The 8,972-nt window shown below is 34.0% G+C and overlaps 1 long non-coding RNA gene across 1 annotated transcript; it reads left to right on the top strand.

Annotated features, from left to right (window-relative positions):
• Window positions 1-1,388: 1,388 nt before the first annotated feature.
• On the top strand, window positions 1,389-2,081 carry LOC123005487. Its single transcript, XR_006412752.1, has 2 exons — window positions 1,389-1,725; window positions 1,777-2,081. It is a non-coding gene; the product is annotated as an uncharacterized LOC123005487 (long non-coding RNA).
• The last annotated feature ends 6,891 nt before the right edge of the window (window positions 2,082-8,972 follow it).

The raw sequence follows: 8,972 nt of genomic DNA, 5'->3' as shown, positions 1-8,972 counted from the left end.
TTGCATATTTATCGTGCGAGTGATCTAGTTAATTAATTAACTTTAATTAATGCAATTAATTTGAGATGAGTATAGTCAGGGATGCAAAAGCTAAATGGTTTCAAAAATTATTCAGCATTGTTTCTTGTTTTTTTTTTTTAAATTTAAAATTAAAAAAAGGGTTTTTTTCATTTTGATGAAGATTACACAATGTTTAGAAATTCCTTTAATTCTTTTGAAAAAATTTGATCAATCTGTCCGAGAAAAAAAACGGTTTGATCGATTGATTTAAAAATTTACAGAGATATTGGGGGTACATTAAGCTGTAAAAATCCTGGACATCTCATCAATATTTGTGAAAACGTGGTAGATTTACTAAAATAGTAACATTGAGGTAGTCTTTCAAAAATCACAAAAAAATTTAAAAAATATTTTGTTCCCTTAATTTTTTGGAATAGTATAAGTATGAAAAGTTTATGTAAATGTTTTGTCGTTTGGAAGGATTTGACATAATAACAAATCTTTTTTCAAGGAGTTTTGCACTTAGAAACCTAATTTTGAATTAATTTGGAAAATGGAAAAACAACATAGATTAACATAAACAATGAATTTGATTCATTTTCTCGAAGGGGAAAATAGAATAATAGAAAATTTAAGACATCTTTATTGAATTAAAAGTGATTTTAAAGAATGCAAAGTTACTAAAAAGGGATTACAATAAATTCGAAATTCCAAATATGTATTATTAAGTTATATTTTTTTTTACCTTAAGCAAGAGTACATTATTTATAATGGGTGTTCTGCACCCATTAAAAAAATTCAATGAGTGCATCCTGATGCACTCACGTAGTTTCGGTAGCTGCCACATGTGTTCTTTTAATTTTCAAATTTTCATATTTTTTCTACTAATTCAGTGCAGGGATGACGTCACCAAACTTTCCGGCAAGTTTAAACTGTAAGACGATTACGTGTTGTTTTCCAATCGACCCACATTTAAACGGTGAAATAATAAGTAAAATGGGGAAGATCTTATCGATTGACTTTCTACTGTCTGACCTACGATCCCCAAGAACGGAATCGATATTTCGTTGACAATGAGTTTTAAGTTGACGCTAAAAAATTAGTAAAGAGACAATGAAATTGCGGAAATCCGGTTTCGTTATTTAACAAAATAATTGTCTTCCGAAGCTGATGTCTTAAATATTCAGCAATGATTGGTCGGCAATTGTGTCAGAAATAAAACAGCTCGGCAGTAATAAAAGCGGGCATTACGTAATTGATATAAATCAATAAATTTCCATTTCCGGTTGTTACATACATAATTAGTGTTAAGTAAAGTGGGTCGTGATTTTTCCGACCGCACATTTCCACCCATCATCAAAAATGTCGTCGAATTGCAAAATCTCCTCCAGGATGTGTGAGTGAAAAAATCAATTTCCGTTGACGTAATGTCGTTATTAATTAGAATAAGAAATATTTGAGTGAGTGGCCTTTTCCCACGCATCGCGCGCCGAATTCCAGGCCCGCACCTGCCCGCAGAGATTCGGTTCTTGGGCGACATCCGGCGCAGAGCTAATGAACCTGGTGAACTCGTCCGATGAAACGGAACGGCTGTTTTTGCCGCTTTCAACGACATATTTCCTCCGAAGGCTCATTATTTCTCGTCCTTCGGGCTTCAACAGTCACGCTGATTGCTGGAACCAGTTATGACTTCCGGTATATGTGAACCTCTCGGACGGCCTGCAGGTAAGTATCCAGAGATTTTAATCATACCTTTCGATGACCGCTCTCCAACAGCCGAAGTATTATTACCAGCGAGCCCTCCCATATACGACGATGATTTATCGACACAACCGCTTCTTATCTATGGGAACCGTTTCAAACACATTTCGGATGATGAGCCAAATTAATAGCCACAACAATCGCGAAAACAAAACCAAAGCTTATAGAGGGGCAACAGGAACAGAGAAGTGAGAAAATCTAATTCACACTACTATTTTTTGTTTACGTTCCTTCAAAAACGGAGTTTCTGTTAGGAATTATCTTTCTTCAACTTCAGTTAAATTGTAGGTTTTTACACAAATAAACCATTATTACGGGTATTATTATTCTTTTTTAAAAACACTCGACATACAGGGTGAATAATAAATTTCCTGCTTATTAAATTTGCGATCGAAGTAGCCCATGATTTTTTGATTACACTGCATAATATGGAGACAAAAGATATGAAACAAATTTGATATCATCTCCCTCTAAAATCAGTGTTACCAATTAACTTTTGAACCACAGATTACTTTGCCCAGAAATTTTTATCTCCTCTGATCCCCACTGTTACCGCGTAAAATATACGCATATTTATTAAAATCACTTTGTGTAGATTTACAAAGTGATCTAGCTGTTACCAAGAATCAACTCAGAAAATCAAAAAAAAATGTTTAAGTCTTCTCAAAGAACATTTTTTTTGTTCAGATTAGAAGTAGATAAATTCTTGGAGGCTCGAAAATCGTGATATCTGCTTCGTTAATAGTTATTTTTGTAATTTGCCTCCATTTTGATTCTCTAATAGACATTTTAAAGAACGTGACGTCATCATGTGCGATGTCTTAATAGTGAAAAGACGACTAGATCAAATTTTGACTTTTAAAATTAAGATATTACCAAACGTCACAACAATTTTTAAATCGATTAAAGTAAAAAATTAAATATTCGGAAACGGCATAAAGAGAGCAAGTTAGAGAAAATAGTATAAGACCTTGAACAGTCAAGCCACTCGTTTTTTAAACTTGAATTCGTGCTTCAAGACTGGTCTTATGAAACTGTTTTTTAATACTGTTGTATTACAAGAGAGGAAAGTGTATCTTTTTCTCCCACAGGTGGAAGTTAATGCCCGAGAGTTGTCGAGGGCAGTAACCACTCAGGAAGGAAAAGACACACTTCCCTCCAGTGTAATACTTATTTATAATTTCTATTACGATCCAGCAAGAAAAACTTCAAAACTAGTAATTCCCTTTTTATGAGGGAGGTAAGATTTTTACCTCCCTCCTTATATTGTTATTGTTATTTTGACAGATTTTTTGATAGAGCATTTTTAGTATTTATACCTCTTTTCCTTTCTGAAATTATGGTGGAAAACTTTCTGTTGTTGTTTCTAAAAAATAAAAGCTAAAATAATTTTGGAAAGTGTGCTCTTTTTGTTAGTTTTTCGAAGGTTTTGCTTGATCTTGTGTACACTATGTTCAAATACAGAGTGGTTATAAATGATTTTCATCTAGCCAGCTTTGGAATTTTTTTGTATGTAATTTTATTTGTGCCGCTCTAATTTTTTGAAAGCTCTAGTTCTGTCATTAGTGTCACTTATTAATTAATAATAAATTGTTGTTCATTAAACTTTTATTGTTTCAACTAATTTCCAATAATAATTGATAATAATGTATATTTTGAAAGAAAACAAGTTTATAATTGAAGTCTATTTTCGAAGTGGACGTGGATTTTTTAATTTTGAGTTAAAACAAGTAGGTACCCCTATTTTCGTAAAGCGGCATTTTTTATTTTACATGGAAAATTCACAGCTGGCTTGATGAAAATCATTTACTCTGTAGTATACTAACGAACGCGTTTCTTAGGGCAAGTTTTGTGGAATTAGTTCAGGTTTATAAAAAACGAGTTCCTATTTCTGAAACAAGTTTTTTATACTATTTTATCTATTTTGCGCGTTTTACTTTTGCCCTAATAAGGTGGTGATTGCTAATAAATGTCACAAAGTTTGAAAAATTCGATTTTCGAAGTGTCAAATCTCGATCATTTTTCAAAATTTTGTTGAATTAACAATGAATACTTTCATGCACACCACCTGAAATAAAAGAAATCGCTCAAAACGCCACTCAAAATCACTATTACCAACCTCTAAAATACTTTTCACAATTTACTAATTTCTACAATTTACTTATTGTACCGTGCGATCAAAAAAAAAAATAAATTAGAGTAGGCGGTGTTTAAAGTCCTACAGATTTTTGACATCAAATGTCAGCGGAAACTTTGACAAGTTTGCGTTTTATTCATTTTGAGTGAAATAATGTTCACTTTAAAGCAGAAAATTTTTATTGTTGCAAGTTATTACAAAAGTGCTGTACAAGACAAAAACGGTGAATGGTCATTTTCACTTTCAGTTTGTGTGGAAAATATTCAGCCCAGATTTCCAGCCAATGTGTTGCCAACTGTAGAATTTAATTGACGCCTACTCTAACTTTTTTTTTTTTTTTGATCGCACGGTATTAGTTTATATCAGCACCCAAATTGGTGTTGAAGTGGCTCATTAAAACATTGGTTTTAGTATCGAAATAAGCTTTTTCTATTTTGCATTTAGAATAAGTCTATATTCCAATACTCAAATAACGTCATTTGAGCGCTTTAATAAGTCGTTGGCGTTAATTTAATTTTAGTGACGGACTTTCTTCACTATTCATTTTCAAATGTGAAAATAAGAGTTATTTTTATTTTTCACAGCCGCCAATCGTCGCAAAATTCTCTAGATTTTTTTTTAATTTTCGTTTTTTAACTTATAAAATGATAAAGTGGCAAAATAGAAAAAATAGTATAAAGCACTTGTTATAATAGTATAAAGCATTTGTTCCTCAACTCGCCGCTACGCGGCCTCTTTCGGAATTTCTTTGTGGTTGAATTTTTGTGCTTCTGCCACTTGTACTTTAATATACTATCTTTTCAGACGCAAATAGAAAAAAAAAACGAGAAAAAAACAGCTTTTTAGAATCTCTACATTTGTCAAAGACGGTTCGCGTAATATAATTACTTGTTACGCCACTGTTGAGTCAGCAATAAAGCTTGAGAGTGTACTAAAAAACTTCTAGTGTAACTTTGTGACAGAATAACTTCTTCCAAATTATGTATTTATTTTTTTTTTTTGCATAATTTTGTGTATCACTTTCGTTTCGCTGGGTTGGTAATTGGTAAATGTCGTGAAAACAAGATAATCGGTGTGGGTCGTGGGTTCGAGCATGGGTGGCACCCCACAGACCTGTCATTATCCCAAAAACCATTCCCCCAAATGTGTCCCACATGTTGATGATTATTTTTCATTTCTCCCTGACATTACTTAACCTTTTTTTTTCTTCCACAAACACCGAGTTTGGCTTTTAACGCGACTTGTCGACAAACGAGCGGAAATATCCACTCCATTTTGTCAAATTCCCAATTACACAAACACTCAAAGTGGAGGATCGATGCGATGGAGCGTGCATCCGGCGCTTTTATTTTTTCGCGTCATTTATCACTTTTTGGTAGGTTTTTGGGCACAAAGCCGGCCTCCTCTCGTACCTGACGAGAGTCGTCGAGCGTAAAAGAATGCGGCGACCTTTTGAGGCCCTCGGTTTCGGCGATGGTGATGTCTTGCTGCTTGTTTTCTGCTGCTGCTTGCCATATCCGGTTGTTGATGATGCGTGGTTGTGGTCCAGAGACTGGTTGGTTCTTCTCCTTGCAAGGTCAGCGACTGATCCAGCATCCAACGGCTCCTCTCCCTCCCACTTCTTCCTTCCTTCCTCCTCTGCACCAGGCCACATTCCGAGCCGACGAGCGACGTTGCCGACCTCACTGCCCGTTTTTTACCACGGCCACCGTCGACCGACACAACACAAATTTATATCACACACAAACACCAATTTTTACTCAAAAATGTCACAAAAATTGAAAGAAATTCAAACGCGCGCTTGCTGACGCACGTAAACTAGCTTCTGTGATTGGCTGATGGACTCCATTCCAGACTTCTGATTGGTGGGTTCACATTTTTTCTACTATTTTGACGAAATAAAGCTAAGGCATACTTTACTTAACAAAAAAGAAGAAATAACCCCATTATCTTTATTGCCATTATCAAATTCTTATACATATCATAAAAGAATTGTTATTTAAAATTATGTAAATTAAATTATGGTTTTGAGAGTCATTTCGTAAAATCTGTTCTAAATTGCAGCATTTTGACCTTGAGTGTCTGGGTATTTTTGGACACATATTAGGGACTGTTAAAATAAAAATTACAAGTGATTGGAAGCTTGAGCATCCGTTATGGAGTTTTAATGAGGAAATAGAATTGTGAAACCTCGAACACACCTTTGTCGTGTCGTAAACCATGTCCAATATTTTTCTCATGCACGTGACATATTACGTCATGTCAGGAACACGTCTTTGATTCCACCTCCCCTTCTTCCTCTTGTTCTTAAATAACGATTTAACGCGAAGCGACGCCACTCTTATTACAGTCGCATTCTTGTCTAACCTTCTTGATCTCTCCAATTGCCTTTATTAAGCTCATTGTTGGTAATGGTGTAATTCGGCATTTGCAAGGTGCTGCCTTCTCTTAAAATTACACAATTAAAGTCTTCACGTGGAATGAGAGAATTGTATCCCACTTTGAAAAAAATTCAATTCCGATATGCGGATCCGCATAGGAACTGGTTTTAATAATAGAATTGAGATAAACGCGACAAACAAGATAACGTCCTCGCGCTTGTCGACCCACTTAAAACTACCGAAAATTCCGGATTATTCCGGGAATTCCCGTTAAGTACTCGTCAAATTCCAAGTCCAGATGCAGTCCATGTGGTTATTGCGTTGCGCAATTTGATGGTTTTGGCGAGGAAGGGCAGCGCATGCATGTGGGCCGAGGTTGAAGACCTGCATTGTCACCTTATCTTATTTTTTCCATCTGGTTTTTTGATATCGAGATGGTTGGGGAAATGCGGCAGGCCTTGACCCCCGTGTGGACGCTTGAAACGATGTCAAAGGGAGGAATTGGACGTTTGCTGAAATTCTTTCTAATTGGAGCTAATTCTTGTGTCAATGAGTGACTCCACTTGCTCTGCGTTAACCTGAATTCCAGAAATCGTTTCGGCGCGCGAAATCTTTATTTAATTGAATTAATTGGAAGACAGTGGCGGTGGCAACGGGAAAGCATGCCGGAAATTGATAAATTATCAATTTGGTTTGAGCGATTCGGCACGCGAAGTGTGCGGATTATGTAAGCTTGGAATGTACTGATTTGAATAAACAATTATCGCGGCGTGTGACGTTTCTACACTTAGAAGTTTGACACCAAGAAATTTTAAACCATCAAAATCAAATAAATTTTGACTAATATTCCCCAAAAACTAGCATTTGATGATCTTCTCTGGGGTTTATTGGACCCTAAAAAGGGTGCGAGACACTGCATTTGAGGCGATTTGATAATTTTTTTTTTTGCTTTTTTAAAACAGGAAAATGTAAATAGTCAAACTAAGGTGTTGGGGAAATAGTTTTCAGATCCCCGAATAAGTTTCAGTTTTATGTAAAAAATCTGGAAATTCGGTGCTTTAGAGTTTGCCCCAAAGAAGAATTTTTATTTTTTTTAAATCGTCTAAAATTATCTATTCTAAGTAAAAAATAACGATCGATTTAGAATTTTGTTAAAATCTTTGTCTGAGAGTTTGGTCAATTTCGGTGCTTAAATTTTCAAAATTCGACCGGAAACAACTTAAAAAATCAATTTCCTTTGACCTACAAAAGTTTAAAAATTTTTTTGGAGTGAGCAACTTCTTTGGGCTAATTTTGAGATTTTAGATTTTTGTGTAGTTGCCGAGTAGATTTCGGAAACAGATGAAATAGGTGTAGTTTCACTAAAATTTGAATTTTGAGGTTTTAAACTTTTTTTTTTTTTAAAAATGGCATCCCATTTTTCTTGCCAATAATTTAATGTTTGCACAAATTTTTACAAAATTAAGGCCTACTCGTTTTCTTAAATAGCGTAAATTATATTCTTAATTAGTGTCTTAATTCATTTATTAAAAATTAAATTAACCTTAAATTGACGCCACTAACCTAATGCGTCCACCTAAATTAAGACCTATTCCAAAAACATTCTCCGAAATTCCGAGTGATTTAGGGAAAAAAAAATTGATTTGACGATCAGTTTCATGCAGAAAATTTAGTGTCAAAGAAAATGTGCAGAACTTTTGCTGCAATTATCTTAAATTACAAAAAATAATAATTCAAAACAAAAACCCGAAATAAAGACGATTTCGGTCGATTTTGTTGCTCAAATTCTCAAAATTAGACCGGAAATAAATTAAAGAATAAATTTTCTTTGACCTCTCAAGAAAGTGAAGAATACTGCTTTGGGCCAACTTTGTGATATTAGATTTTTGTGTCGTAAGTGTAGTAGTCGAGTAAGTTTTTAAAAATCATTTTTTTATTTAAAACTAAAGAAAAGACTCCTAGATAAATAATTAATAATATAAGTTATAGTTTCTACCGTTTTATCCACATGATATTCAATTTTCTTCGTTCTATTAAACAGAGTAGATTACCTATATTCTTTTTTTCACTACTAGCTGAAAAAATACGATTATTTAGTTTGTCGAGAGGTCGTGAAGTTGTTTTTCTCTCCTAGTAGTCAATAATCATTTTCATTTTGGACCAAGGGCTATACTAATGCATTAGAGGTGGGTAAATGCCGATGTTGGAGGGTATTACATTGATACAAATATTTCTAGAATATATTATTATTGAAAACTATTACCATCACAAGTACTAATGGAAGTATTTCGCGATGAAATTAATGCAAAATTAAATAAAAAAGATTTAAATTTCCTCATTAAGAACATCAGAATAACCTCAACTCTAATACTTCTGTCTATGTCAAAACTGTCAAAACAACAAATGGGTTTATTTCTTGTAAATACTATCGGTAGTGAGGGAAACACTTTTACCCTTTTCTTTTTAGTTTCATATTATAAAGTTAGAAAATCCATTTAATAGTTGCAGAAGTACAAGAATGACATAACCTCATTTATGATAAGAAGAAACTAATATGTACTTCCAACTTAAGTTAACAACTCAGGTAAGTAATTAATTACTGTAGGTAATAGTGAAATAACAAAAATTGTAGTTGTGAATTACGACACATTACGTCTGAGGCAACATGTCTATTAAATAGGGTTTTATTTTTC

This window comes from Tribolium madens, unplaced genomic scaffold (assembly GCF_015345945.1).
Source record: "Tribolium madens isolate multiple individuals breed KSU strain unplaced genomic scaffold, Tmad_KSU_1.1 Scaffold_20;HRSCAF=117;Tcas5.2_LG4, whole genome shotgun sequence".
Lineage (NCBI taxonomy): Eukaryota > Metazoa > Arthropoda > Insecta > Coleoptera > Tenebrionidae > Tribolium > Tribolium madens.
This window is presented reverse-complemented; position numbering and strand designations above follow the sequence as displayed.